This window comes from Ammospiza caudacuta, chromosome 8, assembly GCF_027887145.1.
Source record: "Ammospiza caudacuta isolate bAmmCau1 chromosome 8, bAmmCau1.pri, whole genome shotgun sequence".
NCBI classification, from domain to species: Eukaryota; Metazoa; Chordata; class Aves; order Passeriformes; family Passerellidae; genus Ammospiza; species Ammospiza caudacuta.
The window spans coordinates 6,236,419-6,247,847 of record NC_080600.1 but is presented as its reverse complement, the minus strand read 5'-3'; positions in this window follow the sequence as shown (position 1 = coordinate 6,247,847).

The following is an 11,429-nucleotide window of genomic DNA, read 5'->3' as shown; positions in this document are numbered from 1 at the left end:
GGTTTCATCTCAGAAGGCTAGACTAAGAATAGAAAAGGAAAGAATGATAACAAAGGCAGCTACCTCAGACTCTCTTTCCGAGTCAGTTCTGCTGTGATTGGCCATTAATTACAAACAAGCATATGAGACCAATCTCAGATGCACCTGTTGCATTCCACAGCAGCAGATAATCAATGATTACATTTTGTTCCTGAGGCCTCTCAGCTTCTCAGGAAGAAAAAATCTTAAGGAAAGATTTTTAATGAAAAGATGTCTGTGACAGACTAAGACTGACAGTTCATTCCTATTTACAGAAAAGGGATCCAGCTTAAACCCTAGGAACTGAATTAAACAGAGGCTGCAAGAGATCCAGAGATGCTGAAGCACAAAGTCCATTGGGAATGATCACTGCTGAGCACAAGAGGGCCAGGCAGTGCCAAACAGGGCTTGGGTTCCCCTTTTTCCCTTTCTCTTTCTACCTTTTCGTTTTCCTTTAGCCACACATCCAAGTCCCACTGAACACTCTCCTCCTCATCTGCAGGCCAGGGGATTGAGTCCAGTGTATGCCAGAGAAAGGCTTTCATGTCTAAGAGCAGGTTAAAAGTCTCTTCTCTCTGGTTTGGGCACAGCACTACTCAGAGCTTACTCTCCCTACCTCCTTTATCACCCATTAGTGCATACAGAACAAATGTCCACTCTGGTCACCATTATTTATGAGAGTTTGGGCCCATAAAAGTCAAAAAAGAGGATTTATGCCTGCCTGAGTGAAGAGGTTAAGTGATACAGTACTGAGCCCTACTCGAAATACATCTGACACAGGGCTTAAAGTATTTTAGTTCTGAACTTCAAATCTGAGCTGTGCCAGTGCTGTCCAAATCCCCCTAAGCCAGTTGGAAGTCAGTCTCTGCATTTAGTAGTGGGTTGGGTAGGGTTCACAAAATAGTGGGTGCAAGTTCAATGAAACGACACATATGGATTTAAAAAATAAAAATAAAAATAAAAAAAAGAAAAAGCACAAGATCAGATAATTACATCCCAACAGGGAGAGCTGATAGAGTTTAATACTGTTTGTGCTGTTGAAAAGTGAGAGCCTCATCCTTTTTTTGTTGATCTGATGATTCTGATTTAAAATCCACTTAATGACTACAATTAATGAGACTGCTGGGCAGACTGTATGTGGTTTGGTCAATACTTGCAAGTTATATTTAAATAAAGTGCTCACATCCCCCTGTTTGAGCCAGTTTGGGGTCATCCCTGTTAGCACACTGTCAGCCACAGAAACTTATTTGGTATTTAAACAAAAACCCTAAGATCTGGCATTTGGCTGGGGTGCAGTGCAATGGGGCAGCTTCTCTTGCTGGATTCATCTGCTCCTGGCAGTGAGGGACACTTGTCACCAGTGGTGTCACCTGCCCAGAGCCAAAGGAACCTCACCCCCGAGGTGGATCTGCTCCAGGAGGGCTCTCCCCAAATCCCCAACCTGGTACAGCTCCACAGGCAGAGAGGAGTGGAGGATGGAAAGTTCTGGGGAGAGCTCAGAGCCCCTTGAAGGGCCCGAAGGGGCTCCAGGAGAGCTGGAGAGGGACTGGGGACAGGGGATGGAGGGACAGGACACAGGGAATGGCTCCCACTGCCAGAGGGCAGGGATGGATGGGATATTGGGAATTGGGAATTAGGAATTGTTCCCTGGCAGGGTGGGCAGGCCCTGGCATTGCCCAGAGCAGCTGTGGCTGCCCCTGGATCCCTGGCAGTGCCCAAGGCCAGGCTGGACGGGGCTTGGAGCACCCTGGGACAGTGGAAGGTGTCCCTGCCCATGGCATTGGTGGCACTGGATGGGCTTTGAGCTCCTTTCCAACCCAAACCATTCTGGGATTCTGTATGCACAGCATGCAGTTACTGGACTACGTGAATAAAGTGCAGCTACTTTTGCTGACAAATCCTGTACATCAGCTCATAAATTCTGTCTATTCCTTATTTTTCTAAAGCTCTTGTCTAGATATATAGCTTAAGGGTAATGCTTTTTGTGGGAAAGATGAGCTCAAAATAAATCCCTTCCTTCTCAGTTAAAGAAAAAAAATTTCCATAATTCTAATTGAGCTGCATTAACCTCAAATTTTAAACTGCTTCAGATTACTATTCTTCCACAGGCATCTCATTGACACAGTTATCACCAGACTTCTCCATAGGATCACAGAATCACAGAATGGTTTGGATTGGAAGAGACCTCACAAACCATTTAGTTCCAGGAGGAACACCTTCCCCTTTTGTTTCCTGCCAGCCTGGAAAAATCCCTGCTTAGTTAAATTATACCGCTAATGTTTCCCCAAAAGGTTTTAACTAATTATTTTCAAGGGCAAGAGGAAACAAATAACAAAACTACTCTGTTTTAGTGTCAAATACACATAACTCCTGCTTCAAAAAAAACTCACCTCCAGGGAGCAAAGCCCTGGGAATGGAGCAAGACCTAGTTTTCAAATTCACTCCATCAGCAGCTTGTGTTCTGAGCTCATAAAACAGAAACAGTTTTGGGGCAAAACAGATACTCAAGCTCTTTTTTAATGTTTCAATGATTTCTGAGTAACACTTGCAGACTCATCACCCGGGTGCCACATGAATTGCAAATGACTGGAGGAAGGTGAGGGGGAAGGAATATAAATCCCAACTGTTCCAAAGGTGTTCATCCTCAATTCCCATTGAAAGCTCATAAAAATCTTTTGCTTCAGCTGCATGTGACCTATTTGGCATATTTTGATATTTGGGAGCAGGATGGAGGTTTAAATTAAACCATCACCTGAAAGAACACTGCAGGAACTTTTAGATACTAAGCAAGTGATCAAGGCAGATCCAGCTGCATCACTCCCGTGTGGAAGGCAGCCAGGAATGATTTCCCAAGGTCAGAAAGGTGCAATCCTGCAGCTGCTCACCATTGCACTGATATAAACTACTGCAGCATGCCATTTAGAGGAGCACAGGTAAAAAGAAAGTTCTATTGTTGTGGGTTTATACCAATATTATTTACAGAGTAAGTGGAAGGTTTATTCTAATAACCTGTGTAAGAGAATTTGGGAAAGCTTGATCCTTGCACTGGAGGCAGGAGGTGGAATCAAACAGCAGGATCTAAATGAGCAGGACTGCAAAGCCAGCAGCTGTTCCTGGCTTGCTGGTCTCCTCTGTATTTTTCTTCCCAGGGCAGAAGATGGAGCTGGCACTGGAAAGAGGAGATGCTGAGTGCCAGCAAGGAGCCCTGCAGGCTGGAGCCTTGCTCAAGGACAGCTGATCACAGCAGCCAGGGCCCTGCAGTCCCTCCAGCATTCCCAAGCCCCCCTGAAGGCACTGCTGGGCACAGCACAGCACTTACTACAGCAAATGTCCTCTGGGAGGGCTGCTGCTGAAATGAGGCCTTTGGTGGTGTCAGGAGAGAACAGACAAACGATTGTTTGGGAAAAGCTATCAACCCTCTCTTGCCACCAGCTTCATCCCTGGGTGGAATATCCCTTTTTCCATCAGCTTGAGCCCACCCCTGTGACGGTGCTCACAGGGGTTTTTGGATGAGGGAAGAGACGAGCATCTGACTCCATGTTTCAGAAGGCTTGATGTATTATTTTATTATATATATTACATTAAAACTATACTAAAAGAATAGAAGAAAAGGTTTCATCAGAAGGCTAGCTAAGCTAAGAACAGAATAAGAAGGAATGATAACAAAGATTCTGTCTCAGAGAGTCCGAGCCAGCTGACTGTGATTGGCCATTAATTACAAACATCCACATGAGACCAGTCACAGATGCACCTGTTGCATTCCACAGCAGCAGATAATCATTGTTTTCATTTTGTTCCTGAGGGCTCTCAGCTTCTCAGGAGGAAAAATGCTAAAGAAAGGATTTTTCATAAAAGATGTCTGTGACACACCCCTCAGAGTCTGGACACTGCAGCTGAATGGATCCTCTCCTGTTAAACAGATGCTGGTTCTTGCCACTCCTACACAAACTGACACAAACTGGCACAAAAAGCAGTCAGGAGAGCCTCTGACCATCCCACCACTGGCAGAACATCCAGTCCACAAAGAGATGAATAGGGAAGAGATGATCCTTTCCCAGATTAAAGGACATAGAACTCCAGGTGCGAGGGGCTCCAGCCGGCTCGAAGTGCTCTTCACCTGAAAAATGCCGCTTCAAAGTCACTTCTGGCAAGGGCTGTAATTAATTGTTGCCAACACAACCCCGGAGAGTGTAAATGAGCCCTCTTAGCAGCATTTCACACTTCACATTTCCAGTTTAGCAACAGGACTAGAAGAGGAGCGAAAAATTGGAGATTATTGGTTTATTTTCAGGTGTTGGGGAAGAGGCTCATGTGTCCTGGTTGTTAATAAGGAGAAAACAGACAGGCAAGAAACCTTTTCCTCATAGTTTCTGAATGGGAAGTGAGGGAAAAAATTTAGTTCCAGTTTGTTACTATGCTGCTGTATTTCTAATTAGCAATAAATTAAACTTCCCCAAGCCGAGTCTGGTTTGCCCATGACTGATTGGTGGAGGATCTCCTTGCCCTTATCTGAACCCACAAGATTTTTTCACCTGCCCTGCTGCAGAGGTTCATCCCTGCCAGATGAAAAGGAAGCTCCGGCGGATCAGATTTCAGCAGTCAGATATTTTGCTTGGTGATCAGCTTGGAGAAAGCTGGCTGGTACATTGGCTTAGCAGGGAAGAGGGCAGAGCTCCTACATCTGTAAGGGATTAACCTGCTCATCCTCAGAGGGCAGCACATTGCACAAGAGAAGAGTTTGGCTCAATATGAAAAAGCAGCTGCTCCCCCAACCTTGGGGGAAGTCCTTGGCTGTTCTGGCAGCTCAGCATCCTCTAAAGCTCAGCTCATGTCTCCTGCAAGGCTGGTACCAGAGATGCTGGGTTAGCAAACCCATGGGGCTGTGCTGTGCCAATGACAGCAGAGCTGCTGTGCCTGTGTGTGGTGGGGCAGAACCCCCCAGGCCTGGAAACACACAAATCTTGAAGAAAAAAAAAGTAATAAAGGGATAAAATTACTTGAGTACTGCTGTCATTTCCAGGGTGGAGGGGAAGATGCAAAACAATGAGTAACCAGCCTGGCAAGGGTAAGGTGTGGACTTTTTCTTCACTCGGGTCACCAGATTTGGTGGTGTTCACAGGGGTCCCAGGATGAGGGTAGAGATGAGGATCTGACTCCATGTTTCAGAAAGCTTGATTTATTATTTTATGATATATATTATATTAAAACTATACTAAAACAATAGAAGTAAGGATTTCATCAGAAGGCTAGCTAAGAATAGAAAAAGAATGATAACAAAGGCTTGTGAACTGACCAAGATAGTCCAGACAGCTGACTGTGATTGGCCATTAATTACAAACAAACCAACATGAGACCAATCACAGATGCACCTGTTACATTCCACAGCAGCAGACAATCAATGTTTACATTTTGTTCCTGAGGCCTCTCAGCTTCTCAGGAGAAAAGATCCTAAGGAAAGGATTTTCCATAAAATGTGTCTGTGGCAGTAAGAAGCAGGACAAGAGTGACCCTGGTTATCATCTCCCCTGCTCCAAACATGGCTCTGTGCAGCCACCAGGATGTCACAGACATCTTTTGTGAAAAATCCTTTCTTGGAATTTTTCTCCCTTTTCAGAAGCTGTGGCCTCACCAACAAAGGGTAAACAATGGTTATCTGCTGCTGTGGAATGCAACAGGTGGATCCGTAATTGGTCTCAGGTGGATGTTTGGATTTACTGACCACTCATGGCAGAACTGTTCTTGCTTTCTGCTGGGACACAGACCTTTGTTATTCATTCCTTTTCTATTCTTAGCTTAGTTAGCCTTCTGAGAACTTTCCTTCTGTTTCTTTTTAATATAGTCATAATGTAATACATATATCATGAAATAATAAATCAAGCCTTCTGAACATGAGGTCAACATTCTCACCTCTCTCTTCATCCTGCAACCCTTGTGACCACTGACACACCAGGACACTGAGCATGGGACTTGCATGGCATCCTCTGCCTGCTGCCTGAGCTGGGACCACAAACTTACCAAGCATGCTCTTGCAGGTGTGCAGCCAAGCCAGGCTCAGCAGAGCCACAGTGCAGCGTGTCAGGGCAATTCTGTGTGCTCCTGATGAGCTCTTTGTCCTCTTCACAGCCAGTTTCACCCTTAGTGCACAGCAGTGAGCCAGAGCCCACAGACAAATTTAATTCAGGATAAAAATGTGTTTGCCAGCACAGTTTAGTCATACTTCACTGATTCCTGCTTGCTTCTATTGCAAACAGGCAGATGCACTTGAGTTGTGTCCAGTCACTTTGGGTTTGCTAAATTTGGGAATATAATACAGGAGTAGCATTTGTGCATTGGCACAAAACTGAAGATTTATTTTTCCTGATACAGCTTTCATTTATACAATATGTGCAACAAATCCAGGATGAAAATGTTAGTTCCAGGAACTACAGTGTGCTCAGAAAGCCTTTCCCTGATATCTTACAATCACCCATCATAAAGCACTCACTGTACAAGGTCTTGCCAAGTGGGTGCTTCTCCTCCTGGCAGTTTATTTCACCAGCCAGGAATCTCTGGGACTGATTTCCTCTGCTACCACCAGGGCAGCAAGGGTTTCACTGCTGTTTCAGGGACCAACAATTAAACATAGCCACAGTTTTTGTTGTCCCTTCAGCATAGCCCAAAACTTCTGAAAAAGCCTTAAAAAGAAAGGCAAATCCTGTGATAAATCAGAAATTCTGCCACAATGCACATTGCCGCAGGGGACTCACAGAGTACATTATGAAGAAACATCTTGGAGCAAAAAAAACCCCACCACAAGCACATTTAAATTGTAATTGAAGGTTAATGATACACTAATCACTGTGCTCCCAAATTTCCACCTGCAAGTGGGTGCTGCAGTGCTCAGCACACTCAGCCATCAGTGACTTCACCACATCAGCTCTGTGCTCAGGCTTCCAGTGCCACAACCCCCCCATGGAGTCTTCTGGAGTCAGGCATTCAAAACCTTTTCTGTCACATCTTTGGGGCTGTGACCTGTTGATGGCAGTAGTTAATACAAAGAATCATGGAATGGTTTGGGGTGGAAAGAACCTTCAAGCCCATCCAGTGCCACCAATGCCATGGGCAGGGACACCTTCTACTGTCCCAGGGTGCTCCAAGCCCCATCCAGCCTGGCCTTGGACACTGCCAGGGATCCAGGGGCAACCACAGCTGCTCTGGGCACCCTGTGCCAGGGCCTGCCCACCCTCACAGGGATGAAGTTTTCCCAAAATCAGATCTAAATCAACTCTTTCAGCTTAAAGCTATTCCCCCTTGTCCTCTCATGATGCCCAATTTATTTCTGCACTAGCAAATTTTGCAAGCATGATGAGGACCATCAAATACCTCACCACATGCAAGTGCTGTAATTCCCATAGTGTTGACTGGATGATGAGTAGCATTATTACAGGAGACCTTAAACACAGGGAATTTAAAACACTGCATGGCTGTGAGAGACTCCTGTCATTAAAGGGCTGTGTGGAGAACATTTATAGCACTTTAAAAAAATGCTTACATGCCATAAATCATTGCCCCTCAATAATACATGCACATGATATTCATAACAGCATAATTACATGACAATTACCATACAGCAGTAATTAAAGGGAAACCCTGTGTGCCTTCCAAGGCAGCTTCTTTGAAACAGACTAAATAGACAAGGAAAATATAATTAAGCAACAGAAGGTGAGCTGTTTCCTGATGATAATTACATTACTGGCTGTATTTTCAATTAGGTCACATCTAAAACATGAGACTTGTTCAGGGTTTTGATGTCCACAGGAATCCTGCTGCACAAGAGCCCAGGTGGTCACGGACTTACCTACCAATCTCATTTGTTAAAAGCTTTAATGGCAAGTAGGTTTTGCCCCTTGGCAGACTTTTGGGCAGCTGCCTAATTTCTCTAATGGCCTAACACAGACTTCAGCCAAAAGCAGGAGTCATTCTGTGTTACAGAAGGAAACATTCAGCTCAGTTGAACAATAAATGCAGTTCTTTTAGCTGAGGCAAGACCTTGCAGAGGTGAGGAGCAGCTTCATGTCTATGCATTTTGGTGAAGCTCTGCCAGGTAAAAGGGCTTGAGGAATAAGGCAGATGAGAGGGGAAGGCTAGGAAAGAATGTGCAGTGCTCACAGAAGGGTCTATACAGCCCAGGCTGGGAGGATCTGCTGCTGGGGACACTGGAGCAGCCCGGGAAGCACAGCTGAGCTCTCCCACACTGGCATCAGAGGCACTGAAGAATTTAAGGACTTCATTTGACACAACTCATTTAAATGCCTCTGACTCCCAGCAGCAGCCTAGAGGTGGGGGAATGCCGCAATGAACCCCAGAGCTCAGGTCATTTCCATTACAGAAGCATTTCAGCCTCTTTGGAGGAGCTGCAGCAACTGGTGCATTTCAAAGCTGAGCCTACAGACATACGCTCCGTGGCTAGAGAGGGCTGGCTGCTATTTTTGTATGTGCTTTCCTGGGAAAAGGCAGCACTTCACAAACAAGTTCAGCTAGAGAAATCATTGTATATTCATTCCTTGCTCCCTCAAAGGATGCAACTTGCAGGATCCTCCCCAAGAGCAGCTCCAGCAAAGCACAGATGGATGACTCTGGATTTCCCCTTCCCAGGCTGTCTGAGGCAGGGAGTTACTAAACACAAGTTGTTCCCATCATGATCATCATCTAATAGGTCACAGATGGCACAGAACATTATGGCATCCTGAATTTTGTGCTCATTCATGCTGTTGTTTGTTCAAAGAAATTAATCTCAAAGGCTGCCAACCCCTGTCTTGCTCAGAATCGCCTTTTTACCTTCTCACCGTCTGCTCTGAGATCTCGAGGGTGAGTCAGTGTGAGTCCAGCCTGGGTTGCATCAAATTTGAAATCAGCCAGCACAAAATGTACCTGATTGCTACTGATCCCTGCAGGACAGGCAGCACTTCCCTGCCCAGGCCAGCAGTACCAGGACCACTGCCAAGAGAAAATGTTTTGGAGGTGTTGTACCCACAGCCTGAGTCCAGCTACAGCACAGCCCCATCCAGCAAAACCCTTCTTTAAAATCAGCCAAGCCTGATAATGGATAACATCCACATCCACACTCACCTGGTCCACTGTCTCCTGAAACCTCAGCAGAGCAGACAAGCTGAATTATTCCCTATTTTTCATCTGACACCCCTTTGCTAGCATGGATACTTTAAAAAAATCCACCTCATTTATTTTGGGCCTTTACAACTTGAAGAGTCACTTCAAATTCTCCTCTGGCCTCCCATCGTTTTTTTCCATGCCAGTTAGGCCAAAATGAGACATTTTTTGCAGCTAAAAAAACAGAAAAAGGGATGAAGAGAGGAGGTCACAGTCCAGATTTCAGCACTGAACATGTCATACATGGCCTTTTCTGTACAAAAACCTCAGATAAAGCCCAAAATCTGATTATGTAGATTATTCTTTCACGTCACACTTTGATACTCTTATGCATTTCATGGTTTCTAATGTGTCTTTCAGAGAGAAGGAATTGCATGAAGCCCTCAACAGAGGGAAAGCTGGGAAGGAGGGGGAAAAAAGTGGATTTATCCTATCATTCAGCAAGGCACCAGAGCCCCAGCAGGAAGGTGGGGGAGCCTGGCACTCTGCCACCAGAGAAAGCCCAAGGAAAGCTGCTCTCTTGTGAGGCAGCCATATGGAAACGAAGCCTTGAGCTGCAGCTCGGTGAAAGCTGCTCCTCCAGAGTGGATCTGCTACTCACAGGCAAGAAGGGAGTGGGGTGTATGGGTTCATTGAGCCCACGGAGGAATCAGGATAAACAGCAAGCTCCTCTGAGGACAGAGCTGCTGATCCCAAAGGGGGAGGTGTAAACCTGCAGACAAAACATGCAGATTGTCAGCTCCCTTGGAGCCTGCAGAGCTCACCGAGGTGAGGGGCAGGGACACACCTGGAGGACGGGGCCATCCGCAGGGACCTGGGCAAGCTCCAGCACTGGGGCCATGGGAGTCCCACGAGGTTTAACAAGACTTGTGTTGTGGTGAGGGAGAAAAATTATAAAGAAAGGCCTCATAAAATCAAGGCTGCTCTCCTAAAACCAATGGCTGGCCTTGTCAAGCTAGCCCTTTGCAAGTTCCCTCGTGGAAGCAATCCTGGTGTGAGCAGTTCATTAGCATAGCAATCTATTCCTGGGTGAAAAACAACCTGTATGAACTGCTTTTACATCCTTAGATAGAAACATGAAAACAATCTCTCACAAACAGCTTTTCCTGCCTGTACACACCAGTTTGGGTTTGATTGGTTTGAGTGACCAATCTATACAGAATAACAACTTGTTACTAAATACAGTAATTGGCAAGAAAGCTGCTGACCAATTGGAGTCACACACGAGGTCTGTAAAACTGTGTAAAAATGTGAGTTATGTGAATAAAGAATGGGCTTTTTCCACCATGAAGCAGATGGAGGCCTGTGTGATTTATTCCCATACACTTGGGTCCACGCAAGCCCCAGAATCAGAATTAATCCAGGCTGGGATGGAGCAGCCCTGGGAGAAGGACCTGGGGGTGCTGGTGGGTGAGAGCTGGACCTGCCCCAGCCCTGAACCCCCAGTGTGGGGGGCAGGGGAGGGGAAATTCTGCCCCTCTGCCCAGGTGAGACCCCACTGCAGAGCTGCCCCAGCCCTGGGGAACAACAGCAGAAGATCTGGAATTGCTGGAGTGAGTCCAGAGACAATCAGAGGTGTGGAGCACCTCTGCTATGGGGAAAGGCTGGGAGAATTGGGATAGTTCAGCCTGGAAAAGAAAAGGCTTTGGGTAACCTAATGGTGGCCTTCCACTACCCAAAGGGAGTCCACAAGAAAGATTTAGCATTTTAGTGGCTGGCAGAATGAAGCCCAGAGTCATATTAAATTCTGAGAATCTTTGGAAGAAATTTTTGTGTCTTTTCTAGTGAGTCACTGGTCTGTTACCACTGCCAAAGGAAAGAAAGGGTCAGCAAAGCCCTGCTGTAACCCAGGACTACCTAAATAGCTGTGGGTTTGGTAACCAAGGGGAGATACAGCTGCGCTGGAGGGGCTGCACTGCAGCCCTGTGCCAGTGGCCACCCTGTTTGCTCAACCACTGAGCCCCATAAATCTCAGGTAAAAGAGATGTCTCTGTGGTGAGATGCTGGCTGAGGCACAGGGCCCCACACTGAGGGTCTGCTTCAAGCACCGTGGAAAAGCTGAGCCGGCCACTTGTGTGCTCCACCTCCCTCTGGTTCAGAGGGAGCAAGGAACACTCCCTCACTGAGAGGTGAGGGCCATTAGCAACTGCAGGGATAATTGCACCTGCAGTGCTCCGACAAAGTGGGACTGCAGAGTAGGTACTGCACTACCCTGAGAGATATAAACAAAGTTTTACCCCCGTTTTGTTCCCTTTTGTACATAC